The sequence below is a fragment of the Notolepis coatsorum genome (assembly GCF_963971535.1).
Source record: "Notolepis coatsorum genome assembly, chromosome: 8".
NCBI lineage: Eukaryota > Metazoa > Chordata > Actinopteri > Aulopiformes > Paralepididae > Notolepis > Notolepis coatsorum.
The window spans coordinates 6,008,657-6,024,370 of NC_140172.1; the positions used below are offsets into that span (position 1 = coordinate 6,008,657).

Consider the following 15,714-nt stretch of genomic DNA (forward strand, 5'->3'; position numbering starts at 1 on the left):
AACCTTGAATGAGTGATCCTGTTAGTCTTCAAGGTATTCTTATTTACCAGAGAGGAGATCCTGTACAAAAATCGTGTTTGTTGGTTGCCATTTTGTCACAGGAAAGATTTGCCTCTAGGATGGAACCCAGGTAGGTAATTTCATCTTTCCTTGTGACAATATTGTCACCCACTGTATAGGGATGCCCCCCGGACCCCGGTTCTAAACGGGAACCGGTACTAAATTAGAAAAAACGAAGTATTGATAAGCTCCGACGTTATCGGTACTGCTATAGATACTCTAGAAATTATTATTATTATGAGTTTTCTTTTGAGGAATTTAAACGTTGCGAACTATCTCTCCTCTCTCTGTCTCTGCACGAGAAGCGAGGCGCAGCGAGCCATTATTACACACACTCGTCGCGAGCCACTCACACATACGGGTACTTAAGGGAGGTGCCTGTCCGTGGCTCCGTGCTGCTGAAGCGGCGCGCTGCACACAGACAGCTCTGCATGCGCTCGTCATGGCGGAGAGAGCGAAGCGCTCGAAAGTATAGGTATACTTTACGAGAGTCGATGCCGACAACGCACGTTGCCACAAGTGCAAAAAAACATTTGGCAGTAAGGGTGGCAATACGAGCAATTTATCAAAACATCTGTTGGCAAAACATAATATTAGTGTGCAGAAATGCACAGTTTTTGACTGCTTTGCTCACCACGTCCACTGCAGGTAAGCCAAGATATGGAGTTAGCTAGGCTAATAACGAATTATTACGAATAGGCTACAAATATATTTGAAAGATGACAACTTTTTATAGATAGTCAGGCTGAGGCTGCAGCCACCATGTCCCAGCCCACCCCTCCTCCCTCTACCACCACCGGTCTCAGCCAAGCCCAAAGTCCCTTCACCCTAGCAGCTAGAGGAAGGATGACAGAGGATAGGGTGAAATAGTGTCACAGCCTCTACTAATAAAATGGAGTATTGAACCGTTTTTAACAGCTGGGTATTGGGTGGGACATTCTGATTCAAGTACTTTCTAAATAATATAGAAAGTCCAAAATAGTTAATTTATCTGACTGCTTGTATTTATTGATCAAAAAGTAGCCATGTGCAGTAATATCTAATATAGTTATATAAAAGAATAATAAAGCAATGTCGATTATGTTTTTTTTTTTTTTTTTTTTACTAATTCAAAAATAATAATTTACTAGTAAACTAACCTACACTGTAACACGCAACACTTTGATGAACATTGTTACTCAGCTGATAAGAGTTGTGCCCTTCCTGATGACTTGTCGTACAGAACTAGTAAGTCGCTTTGGATAAAAGCGTCAGCTAAATGTAAATGTATCTGGAGAAATGTAATCTTTTATTGTGAAAAGAATTACGTCACTGCAGTTGACCATGGAGATGGTAAAGTACTATAAATGTAAAACATTTGGCATTTTTACAATTAAGGTGGGATTGTACAACTTCAAGGCTCCTTTCGAGTGCCGCTGCTGCAAGGAGGAGCAATAAGAGGAAAACAAAGTAAACATAATTGTACTTACAGATGTTGTGGTGTCCAGTCTGCTGTCTGTTTCCACAAGAAGAAGGCTTTGATCCAGATGTTTTGAGTAGAAAGCCTTGGTCCAGTAGAGTTCCGTCACAGAGACTTCACACTGTAAACACACAAAGCATTTGTTGAATAATCAGGGCTCCAGACTAACTTTTTACATTGGTTGCACCCAGGGAACAAACTTAACTTTTTGACTTACCAGCCATTTGGCTGGTAGATTTTAAAAACTACCAGCCATCCAGATTTTTTACCAGCCACAAATCCAATTAGTATTTATATTGTAACGTTTGGCCACTTTAAATCATTGAACAGAGAAAGAGAGAGGTAGATATAGATAGATAGATAGATAGATAGATAGATAGATAGATAGATAGATAGATAGATAGATAGATAGATAGATAGATAGATAGATAGATAGATAGATAGATAGATAGATAGATAGAGAAGGCAGGCCTGAAAACCTACCTGTTCAAAAAGGCCTTTGACTGTTAGCTTTTTATTTTAATTTTATTGCGCTTTTGTTTTTAAATTGTCCGTTTATACTATGTTTTAATTAACTATGTTCTATTTTTATCTTATTTTTATTCTGTATTTTATTTTATTTGTTTTACTAATAACTATTTTATTTCTATTTTTTTAAACTGTTTTAACCATGTAGTGTAGCACTTTGGGATCCCAGTGAACAAAAAGTGCATTACAAATCCAATCTATTATTATTATTATTATGTGTGGCTGCCGCCCTGGCGGACATCTGTGCTCTACTGAGTGCACCTTTCTAGTCTAGAGAGAGAGCGCTCACCGCTCACCTTGAATCGAGCGCTCCCCAGATCGCTCGGCAGATTTTTTTTTTTTTGGAGCATGGTGTAAATTAGCTCAAACTACAACAGTCTACACCCCCTGGGCCCCTTAACAATTGTTTGTATTGAGCCGCATTGTAATTGCACCCATTCTGCAATGTTAATAAATAACGTTGTTTATCCATTCACTAGCTCTATTAACACTTTGATCGCCATGGGTTAAATTCATAATTTACCATCCCTCGCTATAACTTTTTAAATTCTATTGCTAAATTGCCATTATTATGGCCCATTCAATGTCATGTATTGTTCAGGGTGTAGCAACGTTAAACTTTTTCATTCACATATTCATACTAAAATATGGTCTAAAGTATAAGTATGTTTTTATCGTTTTCTGCAGCTTTCTCCAGAACTTGATTTATAGCTCCAAATGCATTATATTGATGATGAAATACAGTTTGATAGCAATCGGCGCGAGATAAAAAATTTCAACTGGACGTGGTTCTAGAAGTTTCTACGTATCATCTGATGATGACTGGATGGGCGGGGGATTGTTTATAATTCCGTGGGCAGCGTTAGATGATTCATCCAGAGTGGGTCATATGTTCATCATAGCAGTTTATATGGAACACGTTAGAATATAACGCTGAATCTTACCGTGGCTTCCTCGCGCTGCTGGCAGATGAGCGTGGAACAGAATTTTTTCTATTATGGGATGGAGAAATGCCCGATCCATTTCCAGGTTGTATAATAGTATATACGTCCAAATCATGTTGTTTTTTCGAGTTATTTGCACCGATCGATCTTCACTGTGTCAAGACGGAGTCTCTCTAACGATAGCGAGTGCCCAGACCACATATGGATGAGCACTTCCGGTTCAAAGGGTCATTTCCGGTTGGCGATCTGCAGATCGGCCACCAGATGGCGCTATTGAACCGCTAGAGAGTTGAGTGGAGCTTTGCAGTGTGTCTCAGGGCTCCGGAGGGGAAATATGATTTCGATTTACAGATTTTTGAAATATTGACATCAAAGGCGAGTTACGCCGTCTTCGGCAGAATTAGCATGGCTAGGAATGACGTCTTAACTCGTCATCGGCGATCATAGTGTTAAGCGATGATAGCTAGCCTAGCCACAATGCTATGGTCGCTGCCATTAACGTTAGCATGTAAGCTAACGACAACAACAATGGCGTCAAAACTTTTTGACAAAGCCTGAACAGGATATCACAGGTTCACCCTTCTCATTGGTTGAAAATGGCCTTAATGTTTGTACATCGCCATCTGTTGCTTTGGCATTGTACTACATGTATAGTATATTACATCAGTGTTAAACCACTGTGAGCGGATTGGAGGAGAAGCGGTAGATGCAGTGTATTTTGTTAGCCGCCAGGTGGCGGTCAGACCTTAAATTCTAATCGCCAAAGAATAAATCTACAAGCCAGTGGCGCTGGGCGTGTAACTATTTTGTACCCTGGTTGCACCAGTGTGCCTAACTTTTTCATTTAGGTGCACCAGCTCATAATTTAGGTGCACCCAAAAATGTCCACTGCGCCTTTTGCCGCTGCAATAATACATTTTAAGCGTTACCTTTACCATTACCTTTGTCAGTTTCCATACACATTAGTAATTTCTTAAGATGTTATGTAAATTATTGTAAAAAATAACATTGTATTACAGTTAGCTCGCAAAGTCCAATCCTTCACATTTTTATGTCTATTTTAACACATTCAGCTCAGCTCCAGTTAGAGCTGTCCCCAAGCCTGTTTTTGGGATTCGAACATTCGCAAGGGTTTTTCTAACGGATGTTCGAACCATCGTTTTTAATCATGCAAACAATTTGCTCCTAAATAGGGAGGTGTAGTCTGATGTCACTTTGGACCGCCTGCGAGGTCCACCCATATAGGGATTTATCTTTGGGAAAATGGATTATCGGCTATTGTAACAATTCTACCTCATGAACATTTGGAACGCTTTCCATTTTTGCACAAAATGAGTTCCCTTCTATCACTAACTATTTGTTAAGCATTTTTGGTTGAAATAAAATTCAGCGATTTTTTTTTTTTTTTTACAATTAATTGCGAATATTTTCATGTTGAGCTATAGATTGTGGAAGAATACGCACAGAAAGGTACACCATGCCAATGTTGATGCTTTATTTGTTTTAAACAAGACGATTTAGAAATGGGCAATGGGCTTTTTTGTGTTTTCAAGATGGTGGGCCGGCCGGAAACAGCAATCATGTAACCACTACACCTCCCTATACCAATAGTCTTTCGGGTATTTTATTTTGAAAAATAGCCACTTCCGTCCGTGCCTCAACCCAGCGTACTGTCGAGTCTTGACTAGCAAAGTTTAGGCACATAACGCACATTGCTGCGGTTGAGTAGTAGACGTACGGACTTACTGGTAACGGGAGGCTTGAATAACGTTTGAATGATAATCCATTTTGTGAATACATTTGTTGAAACAGCTTTGTTGACCGATGGCTCCTGCTATCTTAACGTTAGCTAAAGCTAAAGGGCTACACTCTAACGCTACATAGCTTAATTAACGTGTATGTATAACATACCTGTGTAACGTTAAGCAGCTTGTGTTCCGCTGGGAAAGCATCACTGCATACACTTTGTTTAATCCAAACGTCCATTCGGAAACGTTGTATTATGAAATGAGACGCTGTGCTTTTTTTATCGTTTCAATTCGGAAAGTTGCTGCTCACATGGCTTTTTTGTTTATCCCATCATTCAGCGAACAATAATGGCAGGGTGATGATCAGAGCCAATCAGAGGCAGATCTGGGCTGGTCTTTGCATAATGCACGTGTTATAGCCAATCAAAGGCAGAGAATTAAATTGTTTTGAACGCACAGGGGAAAAGACGCTAAACACACACACAGACCTGCTGGGAGCACCAGTGCGACAAGGGAAAACATCCAGTCGCACTGCACTCCATGGGCCGGGGCCAACCACGAAAACTACACGTCTCAAAAACTGACCTGTGCGCCTCCCACCACTGATCACTCCCCTTCGAGCCATCAATCAAACTTCTAAATGACTCTGCCTCTGTCTCCACTAAAGACTTCTTCTTCTTAGGCATCTTACTACGAGTCTCCATCAACGACCAAACTCAATTTTCCTCTCCAAACAAATCTCAATTGATTTCGCAGCAACAACAACTGTGACCGCGCCGCCAGCTTTCTCCGTCACTCCAACACACACATCACATATACAATTTAACTTTTATATACATAGACTCATACAACATGCAAGGGTGCCTTAAGCTAAGTGACTAGGTCAAGTATAGTCCCTAGCAAGCTAGCTAGTAATAGCCAACAGCTAGTAGCAAGCCATACAGGAGCTAGCAAACAGGCGGTCTCGTTAGCATTAGGCTACTTTCTCCGAGACTAAACTAATACAAAGGTGGGTTAGTGATCTTGGATCCGAACAGAATGTACACAGGATGAGTGGAATATTTTACGGAACATGTAGCAACAAGTAGATAACGTTTAAAACACGAATTACAACTTTTTTAAGCGTTTATCTGGCGGAGATTAACACAACGCAGCTCACCTGGCTCGTAGGAGTCCGGAAGTGCAGTAGCCGCGCGCGCGTGATTCTTTTCCGTAGCCGCATTTCTCGGAGACGCTCTCTGATTGGCACTGAGTGACACTCTCTGATTGGCCACTGACGCGTTTGCCCAATCGCGTGACGAGCTGTGTCTTTGTCCATTTCCACGTCAAACAGCCTGCAAACTACCTGGCGTTCTATCGCCATGCTCTAAGACAAACTCTAACCTTAACCAACTTCGAAAGAGTGCGTGTAGAAACAGGCGTCGGTCAATCAGAGAGCGTCTGCGAGAAATGCGGCTACGGAAAGAAATCACGCGCCGCGCGCTAATGCACGTAATGACGTCACGGCGGGAGTGTTCAGACCAATAGGGGATATCTGCAGAGCCGCAAGTCCAACGTCTGGGCGGGGCTTCGGGGCTTGTACTCGGTTTGAGGCAATAGGGGGTATCTGCAGCGCCGCAGAGCCAGGCTGGACGGGTATAAGTGGGGGGGGCGCACAACAACCAGAAAGGGGGTTGGGAATTGGCATAACGACTAACAGTGGGATGGGAGAAAAATCTGAAAAAGGAGGGGGGGGGGAAAGATAATAAAAAAAAACTCGAATGATTGCGGAGGAGGAGGCTCTTGTAGGGGATTCGGTAGTTGATGGGGAGCCAGTGGAGTTTTTGCAGGGTGGGGGTGATGTGCTGCCAGGGTTTGGTGTGCGTGAGGACCATTGCAGCCGAGTTCAGCGCTGCTTCTTCCTTTCACGGTCGATTCTGTCATCGAATGCCTCCCGCTCACTAATATGAAAAAGCATAACATAGAAAATGTAAAAAAAGGTTGACAATGCAATATTCTGGTAATTCTACACTGTACCACTATACATAGTTAGGTCTAATAGCGATATGACCAGGACAACACATACTGTGACAATAAATTCAAAACAAGACATTTAAAAGAGAAAATGTTTCAGATAATAAAAACAAATCTGATGCCTTTTGTCGACATCTGGGGTCCAGAAGATTTCTTCAGCCCTCTTACTGGTGACCTCATTGACTGCTGCAATAGCGCTTATAGTGGCCTGTCATGGAGAGAGAAGATTACAGTTTACCCCATGAGACAGAAGTAAATGAGCCCCTGGATCATGCATTATTTTTCAATAACTGCACACATTAGAATTGAAATCTCTCAACAAAGGCTTGTTTCATACATAGTGAAAAGTAAAAATATCATACAAATTCACCTCAGGCAGCAAGACCTCAAGGATATAGGCTACATTATCCAGGATGGGTACAGATGAGACTGTGCTGGCCAGGATGTTTGACAAGAAGTCAAACACTGCGTTTTGATGCCCGTCGTCCTGAAAATAGACTGGGGCACACGTTGACCATGACCGCTTCTTGCTTGGTGACATCTGGATGTACTTCTGCAACCAGTTTGACGGTTCTCTGCCACTTACGACGGCCTGAGAGTACAGAAAAGCAAGGAGAGAGAATCGTCCAGGATCAAATCATTGTAGACAGTCAGATGGGCTTGGTAAACACAGATTTGGCAACAGGTGCCAACATACTGTACCTTTAGGTGTTCTTTAGTCCGATGTTCTGTGATGATGAAGTCCACCCGCTTTTTTTGTTCAGCACTGCGGTCCATGGCAACCTGGAGGTGTTGTGGGATACTGGTAGTAATCCTTGAAGTCCGAGGCACCCTGTAAACAGGTTGTAGCCGTCCTTGGAGCAGACACCTCGACTCCCTGGTCCTGTGGGCAAACCTCTTGCCGTGCCTTTCAAATTATGAAAAAATAAGTTATTATTGCTTCAACACATGTTGACTAATTATACTCTAAGATACTGTAACGTACCCCTCAGTTTGGAAGCGCTCCATTAGTAGAGTACACCACCACTCACGAATTGAGTTCATGTCCAACTAAAAATCACAGACATGACAAACAATAACATGGGATTATCATTAATGGCCAACGAGTTGTACAATTGAGCTATATTGGTAGGCAATGGCATGATGTCATGAGAATGATATGAAGTGGTATTTTTAAGTAATTGCAATCACAAGTATCTCTGCTTGCAAGTTGTGCCATATGTGTTACATAGGCCCTTTACTTGGTTGGAAATACAGACCTCTGTGAACTGGAACCGGGTGTTGGCGACAATGCAAAGGGTGTACTGAAAAAAGGGGAGGGGGAAGAGCGCTTTTAATTTCCTAACTCCACTAAAATGTGGTGCATCCAGCAGCAGTTATATGTAATGTTCTGCGTCTTCAATAGACTTAATATATATATATTCAAGGGTAAAACCAATGTATACCAATATGAAACAATCTTACCATAAGCATAAAAATCCCACAGTCAATTCCATTTGTTTGTCTCCAGGCTCCAAAACTCATCCCGTGTCAAACAAGTTTGTCCTTCCTTCACAATTATTTCTTCCGAAGGCCTCTTTCGGTCCAGGACATAACTGAGCTGAAGATAATAACCATTGTTGTGATACAGATACAGATGAGTAGTTTTACATAGAAAGTAATTATTTGTAGAAATTTGCCTACCAGTTGTTGTTGGATAGGGTTTCGAGACTTCGCCCAGGGTTGGTCTGGTGAGTAGTCATTGTCCACTGGAATCTCAAGTTCTACAGGGATGGACATACACAAAAATATAATAGAAATAATAACAATGTTTAATAAAACTAATAGTGTAGAGGTAAGAATTACTGTAGGTAGGCATAGGTTTTTATAGGCCTGCTTCTGCTGCAGAAGCCAGGTTCTATGGTGTACTAGTTAGCACTCTTGACTTGGAGCAATTAAGAGTTCACTATTTAAGGTAGTGGGTGGCAGTTTAATATGATTATTGGACAAATCATGTGTGGTTTCAGTCAATAGGCGGCTAAACTTGAATTTAAGGACATTTTAAGACTTTCTAAGGACCCAGGCATGCAATTCCACTTACTTGTCATTGCTGGGGGCAGACCTGAACCCGCTTTAGGGAGCACACCTTGAGCTGCTTCCAGTGATGGATCAAGGACTGCTTCCTGTGACACTGTAAGCAGATGACAAACACAGCTTAGTAAGGAACAGTGAAGTTCACTATTTAAGGCGGTGGGTGGCAGTTTAATAAGATTATTGGACAAATCATGCGTGGTTTCAGTCAATAGGCGGCTAAACTTGAATTTAAGGACATTTTAAGACTTTCTAAGGACCCAGGCATGCAATTCCACTTACTTGTCATTGCTGGGGGCAGACCTGAACCCGCTTCAGGGAGCACACCTTGAGCTGCTTCCAGTGATGGATCAAGGACTGCTTCTTGTGACACTGTAAGCAGATGACAAACACAGCTTAGTAAGGAACAGTGAACTTGATGAATGAAGACATTTATACATTATTTCCTAGATCAATTAAAAACAGGATTAATGCATTAAATATCTTTAATGCAAGTGCAAGTAGAAAATGTACCCAATACAGCCTGGTGGTAGCTGTTTATTGCCACCGCTGTCGTCCCAAATAACTTTTTGATGTTGTCCATTCGCTTCTTGTTTTTGTTGTTGTTGAAGTGTTCTAGGATGTTTCTCATTAGGAACAGATGGGTCGATGGTAGTTGCTGCATTAAAAAGTAATTGTTCTTTCTCATTTGTGCAAACAGTTGTTCTGCAACTTGACTGTTTACATGTCCTGCAGTTTGAGGGACTAGACCAAGTTTGCGGAGAGCATCACGGTCATCCTTCGTGTTATCCTCATGAAATTTGTCGTACAGAACATAATGTTCTGCAGAGCCCGTGATAGGATGGCCATTGGTGTCTGGGACCGGTTTTCTTTCATCGAGCCATGGCAGGGACACATGGAGTTTTCCTCCTTTGGCCAAATTGATATTTTCCAGGGTGGGGTCTGCCAACCGACCTTCAAACGGGCTGAAAAGCATCCTGATTGGGTCCCTTAAATTGCAATGTACTGCCAGCCCACGTGCAAAATCGTAGATGCTGATATTTGGCACATGCTTCCATGATAGGAGCAGATCAGCATAGTCACGAGGGCTCTCCGCTCTCAAATTGCATTTGATGCTGTATACAATGCCACAGGGACACATTACTACAGCCCATCCACCTGAAATGAAAGAAAATCAAACACTTATGTGATCACATCAGTTAGTCTTAGACAAAGTTAAATTATGCCCTTCGCATATCTTTTCTGGATACACATTTTAAATAACCAGAGGCAACACTAAAGCAGCACTGTAATGTATCGTACCCGAGGCAGCCCAAATCTTCTCAAAGATTTTATCATAAGTGTGCCTCGACTTCATTTCGGTATAGTCTCAGAAGGAGGTCAGTGCGTGACCCAGAGGAATCCAATTTACATTCTTTACACAGCTTCCGTATCACAGAAACCTAAGACATGAAAAATGTATAAGAAATAGCCAGTGTTTTAAGTTGTAAAATGTTAATCAATGCACAGAAATAAATCTTCATTAGGCTAATACTATATAGTTTACACTTAAAAAGAATATCAACCTTCTGCTTGTAGAGCTCGTTTCTGAGCCTGTCTTCCGAGACTGTGATTTCCTGCCCCTCTGCTTGTTTTTGAGGACGGACTTTCTCAAATTCAGTGTTGATTACTTTGTTGGACCGGCGGGTATTTTTGCCTATCCATGGTGCCCAAAAGTGATAGCTGGGGGGAACTGCAAATGGGTTGTTTTTTTGACCTTTGCAATGAAAAGAAAATAATAATGTCACATCAGGAATAGAAGTTGCTTAACAAATTGATAAAAGGAGATGTCGACTAAGCGCTGCGAGTTACCCGTTACAAAACCACGACCAATCATATCCATAGACAGCGTCTTCCAGAAGTGTTCCACGTCCACCTCTCCACTGAAATCATCTGGAGGTCGTTTGAGGTCACTTACTAAGAAAAACAAGGAACATCAACATTTACATGCAAAAGCATATTCTCCAAGTCATACGATTAGGAACATCCAAGTAAGAGATAGTGCACAGCGGTTATCAATGAAAATGATGTCTCTAAATGTCCATTACAAGGTCACAGGAGAGAAAATCGTGTTCATTGACCCGAGACTGAATTGAGTATTCAACCAAGTCAAGTAATATATGAATATTCTTACTGGATAAATGGAACACTCCTTTCTTGTGGAGGTCCATCACCACCACCGGAGGGTTATCACCACAGGTTACACAAGAGTATGAATACTCATGTTCTGTAAGAGCCTCAAAGTGAAGGTAGGCATTGAGAACTGTTTTTGCAGGGGGGAATTGTACCCCAGTAGTGAGTTCCAGGGACTCTACTACTCTGCTGACTGCAGTGTGGACCTATGGGAGAAACAGTTATGGAAGCAAAATTAGTGCAATGATTAAGTTTTAATTTCCATGTACATTTAATAAGTTGTTGAGCCACAGTTTCTAACCTGTAACATATTCCTCAAGAAAAGGCACAATGGTAGATCAAGGAGAACACTGTCGTTGAAGTTGTGTAGACCATCTTTCCATTCCTGGTAACGGTAATGCATTCTACATTGTTTGCAGTATTTGTAGTAGGTGGCAACATCTAGAGATGGAAATATGCAGCATTACACTTGATACAGTACTTTCTCACATGGTTGATTTAATTAACACTGTACATTTCAATATCATAATCAAAATACCTTGAATAATTTTGGTGCTAGTCAGGATTTTGGCCTTTGTAGTAATAAGGACAGGATCCGAGAGGGGCACATTGTCTGGGCATCGCTGGCACATCATCTCCTCAGGAACTAGGCATGGTGGATAAACAGTTTCCACTGAAGGAAGCCTCAAGTTTTCTGGGAGCACAGCGGGGATCATCTTTTTTTCCTGCATGTACTCAACCATGCTCTGCAGTTTGTCTTTCGGTGGATAGTACATGTCACAATCACCTTCATTCTGTGATGCATGTGGTACAGTGCTTGGATCCAACTCTGTGCTTCTGGCTGTCCTGAACAATTGACTGTCCGTTTGAAACAAGTGCCATTTTGCTATGTACTTGTGGATACATGACTTTTTGGGTTTGGCGCATGGACAGTGCCACGTATTGATCTTGGCATCGTAAACAACCATGACTCTTCCAAGGCGGCTGTACCATGAAGCTTTGGGCTCATATACGGAAATGTACTTCTTTGACGGAGGGATTGCAATTTTAGAAAAAACAGAAAGTGGTACATATTGGGCTACGGCTAGGCTTTGATGATTAAGGCAGTCTCTCTTCTTATCTTCACCAAACCATTTTTCTTGCACCATCCTAGAGAGCGTTTCTTCGGCTAGCACTTCAATGGGAGCGTTGGATGTGCAATAGTCAAGTGACCTCAGATGTATACACTTGAAGGAGTTGAATCCACTCAGCCATGCCAACTTCATATTTTGTTGGCACTCCTGTGACTCACAACCAACATCAATGTTTTCCACCCCAAATTTTTGCACGACATGCAGTGGAGTACTCGCCCCCTGGAATGACTTGAATACTATGAATATTCTATTCTTTGAATCTATGCACTCACTGGTAAGGTGATGCCTTGCTGTTATGTCATGCGTTTGATCCGTGTGTTTCCTTTCGATGTGTTTCTTCATATTTCTGGCGTTCATGGTAATCTTACACATCGGACACTTCTTTTGAATGACTGGCCGCCTTCTGGCCCGACTTGGGGATGTTTCTGCAGCCAGAGGTGGTTGAGGAGATGGCAGAGTCGGTTGAGGAGATGGCAGAGTCGGTTGAGGAGATGGCAGAGTCGGTTGAGGAGATGGCAGAGTCGGTTGAGGGGAGGGCTGGCTCTTACATGATGATATATGGACCAAAGCCTGTATTTTGGTTACAAATGTTGCCTGGCAGTAGAGGCAGTGGTAATGATAGTCTGGGCTGCCTGGTCTGCAGTCCAATCCACATCTGAGCAGGGGCTTGCATGATAATATATGGTGCGAAGCATTTTTTTTTTCTTACAATTGTTGCCTGGCAGTAGGGGCAGTGGTAGTGATAGCCTTGTCTGCAGTCCAATCCACATTTGTGTATAGTGTATTCTGTAACACAAACATGAAAAGTAATAAAAGCATAATGTGACCACTGACCATTATTATTATTAGGGATGCTCGATATTGGCTTTTTTACCGATACCGATATTCCGATATTGTCCAACTCTTAATTTCGATACCGATACCGATACCGATATCAACCGATACCGATATATGCAGGGTTTCCCCCCAAAAAAACTGAATAATTTCAGGTAATTAATAATTTCACTGGATGCATTCAAAAGGCTTTCTAAATGTAAGCATTATCTGTGCAAAATATGATAATTAAAAAAGTAAAAATTAACATTACATATCTCTTGTTGTTGAATTAAACCAACATGCATACTTTTGACAATAAATAAAATAAGAATTGGTTCTTACTTGCTTGCCTGGGTAAATAAAGGTTAAATAAATGTAAAAAAAAAATTTTTTTTTTTTTTTTTTTACCGATACCGATATTTTCCGATATCACATTTTACTGCCGATATCGGCCGATAATATCGGTCGGCCGATAATATCGGACATCCCTAATTATTATACATGACCACCGTATGAGTCGGCTCAGTTATGCTCATTGCCAGAGGCAATGGGAGAAATGTCTAACTTTACCTTGATGGATAACTACTGTTGAAAAATGGATTTGCAAATGGCTCTGCACTTTGCCGAGTCTGGTAGGCTTGAAAAGGGAAGGCGCACAAAACGGGCAGTGATAGTTGCTGCAACAGGATCTGCATTCCACTACTGGTGGAAGTGACTGGCCTCTTCGTATCGTTATGTGGTCCTGGAAAAAAGAGAATATAATTACTTTCAAAATATGAATAAAAGGTTGTGCCTCTAATCACCACATCACTTGCCCACTTGGAGATGGCTTACTACTACACCATGTACTTGCAAGTTTATATTTAGTAAAGATAGCAGAGAGAGAAAGAGAGAGCCAGTTAGCTAATTAAATTGCACAGGTGGTCTGTGGTGGCCTTGATAAGCAAACCTAATGTCCAAAATAGCGAAATAGGTACTTACATTTTTACATATTTAGTAAATATAGCAGTCCTATACACACCATGCACTTGCAAGTTTATATTTAGTAAAGATAGCAGTCCTACTACACCATGTACTTGCACGTTTATATTTAGTAAAGATAGCAGAGAGAGCAGAGAGAGAAAGAGAGAGCCAGTTAGCTAATTAAATTCAATTGCACAGGTGGTCTGTGGTGGCCTTGATAAGCAAACCTAATGTCCAAAATAGCGAAATAGGTACTTACATTTTTACTGAAAGACATCTTGTTCTGCCTGCGCAGTGCGCGCACACCACACTGTGAAAGAGTTCGTCTTCTTCTTGTTGTGATGTGAGAAAGAGTTCGAAAAAAATTGACTCTTTATACTCTCACGTGCTCCAGTCCACACGCATGCGCATACACATTGCGCCCCGCCCTCCCGCCCGCCTGAGAAAGACTTTTGTCTTGTTTCCATCAGTCAAATTTTGCACTACTGCGCTTGCGGATGAGGGGGGGGGGGCTCTCTCGCTCTCTCTATCTCTGAATGAATGAATGAATGAATGAATGTGTGGTGTAAGCCAATAGCCTAGAGGAGGGGGCGGGACTTGACTAGAGTGCAGAGTGCAATTGTCTATGCTCACGACTTGTTGTATGGATATACACACGGCTACATTAAAAGCTATAACTACGGTACCTACTGTCTGACTGGCTCATTGAGGTATATAGGAACACATTACACGACATGGTGTCTGAAGTGGACCTACTTTGAGCCGAGTTCGACGGGGGATTTCATAGTGTTTGTTCGAGGCTAACAGGAAGCTAACCAGCTAATGCAAGGAGGAGACGGCGCCGGAGGAGAATAATGGACGGTGAAGTACAAGCAGGAGCAGCGGGAGCTCCATTACCTGCGCAAAATGCGGTAGTTCTTCCGTCCGCAACTTTCACTATAAACCCTCCAGAACCTTTTGACTTTTCTAAACCACAAGAGTGGGAAAAATGGAGCAGGAGGTTTGAACGCTTCAGACTAGCAAGCAACCTGAACAACTCACCCGAAGCTAACCAGGTAAACACGCTGGTTTACTGCATGGGGGATGAAGCAGATGACGTGCTACGCGTTCTCAGCTTGACCGCCCAACAGCGGGAAGAATACAGCGCAGTGAGGGAAGGATTCGATGGCTTCTTTATTCCCAAAAAGAACGTTATCTATGAGAGGGCCAGGTTCAACAAGAGGATGCAGCAAGCATCAGAATCTGTGGACTCATTCATTACAGCACTGTATGCTTTAGGTGAAAACTGTGAGTACGGGGGGCTGCACAATGAACTGTTACGGGACAGATTGGTAGTTGGTCTCAGAGACACAGGGCTATCAGAGAGGATGCAGTTAGACAAAGATTTAACCCTGACAAAAGCTATTAACATGGCGAGGCAGTCTGAGGAGATTAAGAGACAACAGACTGACCTAAGGAGTGAGATGACTAGTAGTAGCAAGATTGAGGTGGATGCAGTGCATGCTAGCAAGGGGAAACCCTGGGCTGTAAACAAAGGACAGCCTCATGCCCAGGCTAAACCAAGGCAATGGCCTCCTAAAGGAGAGGATTATAAATCTTGTTTCAGATGTGGTAAACCTTCTCATCCAATATCACAGTGTGCTGCTAAAAATGTAGTCTGTCACACTGTGGTAAACTGGGCCATTATGCTAAAGTATGCAAATCAGCCAGTGGTGTGAACGCTGTCACAGAGGACAGTAGTAGCATATTTTTAGGTAGTGTGGAGGCAGGAGATGACCCATGGACTGTGGACATCGGCATCAGAGACT

The 15,714-nt window shown here is 42.1% G+C and overlaps 2 long non-coding RNA genes across 2 annotated transcripts; both read right to left on the reverse strand.

The window, feature by feature from the left end:
* Positions 1 to 10,190: 10,190 nt before the first annotated feature.
* On the reverse strand, positions 10,191 to 11,762 carry LOC311233227. The gene is made up of 6 exons (XR_014620016.1): positions 11,533 to 11,762; positions 11,296 to 11,435; positions 10,996 to 11,200; positions 10,674 to 10,778; positions 10,388 to 10,578; positions 10,191 to 10,264 (listed from the first exon to the last, which is right to left on the reverse strand). It is a non-coding gene; the product is annotated as an uncharacterized lncRNA (long non-coding RNA).
* Positions 11,763 to 12,788: 1,026 nt separating this feature from the next.
* On the reverse strand, positions 12,789 to 14,242 carry LOC311232833. The gene is made up of 3 exons (XR_014619983.1): positions 14,166 to 14,242; positions 13,514 to 13,685; positions 12,789 to 12,913 (listed from the first exon to the last, which is right to left on the reverse strand). It is a non-coding gene; the product is annotated as an uncharacterized lncRNA (long non-coding RNA).
* Between the last annotated feature and the right edge of the window lie 1,472 nt (positions 14,243 to 15,714).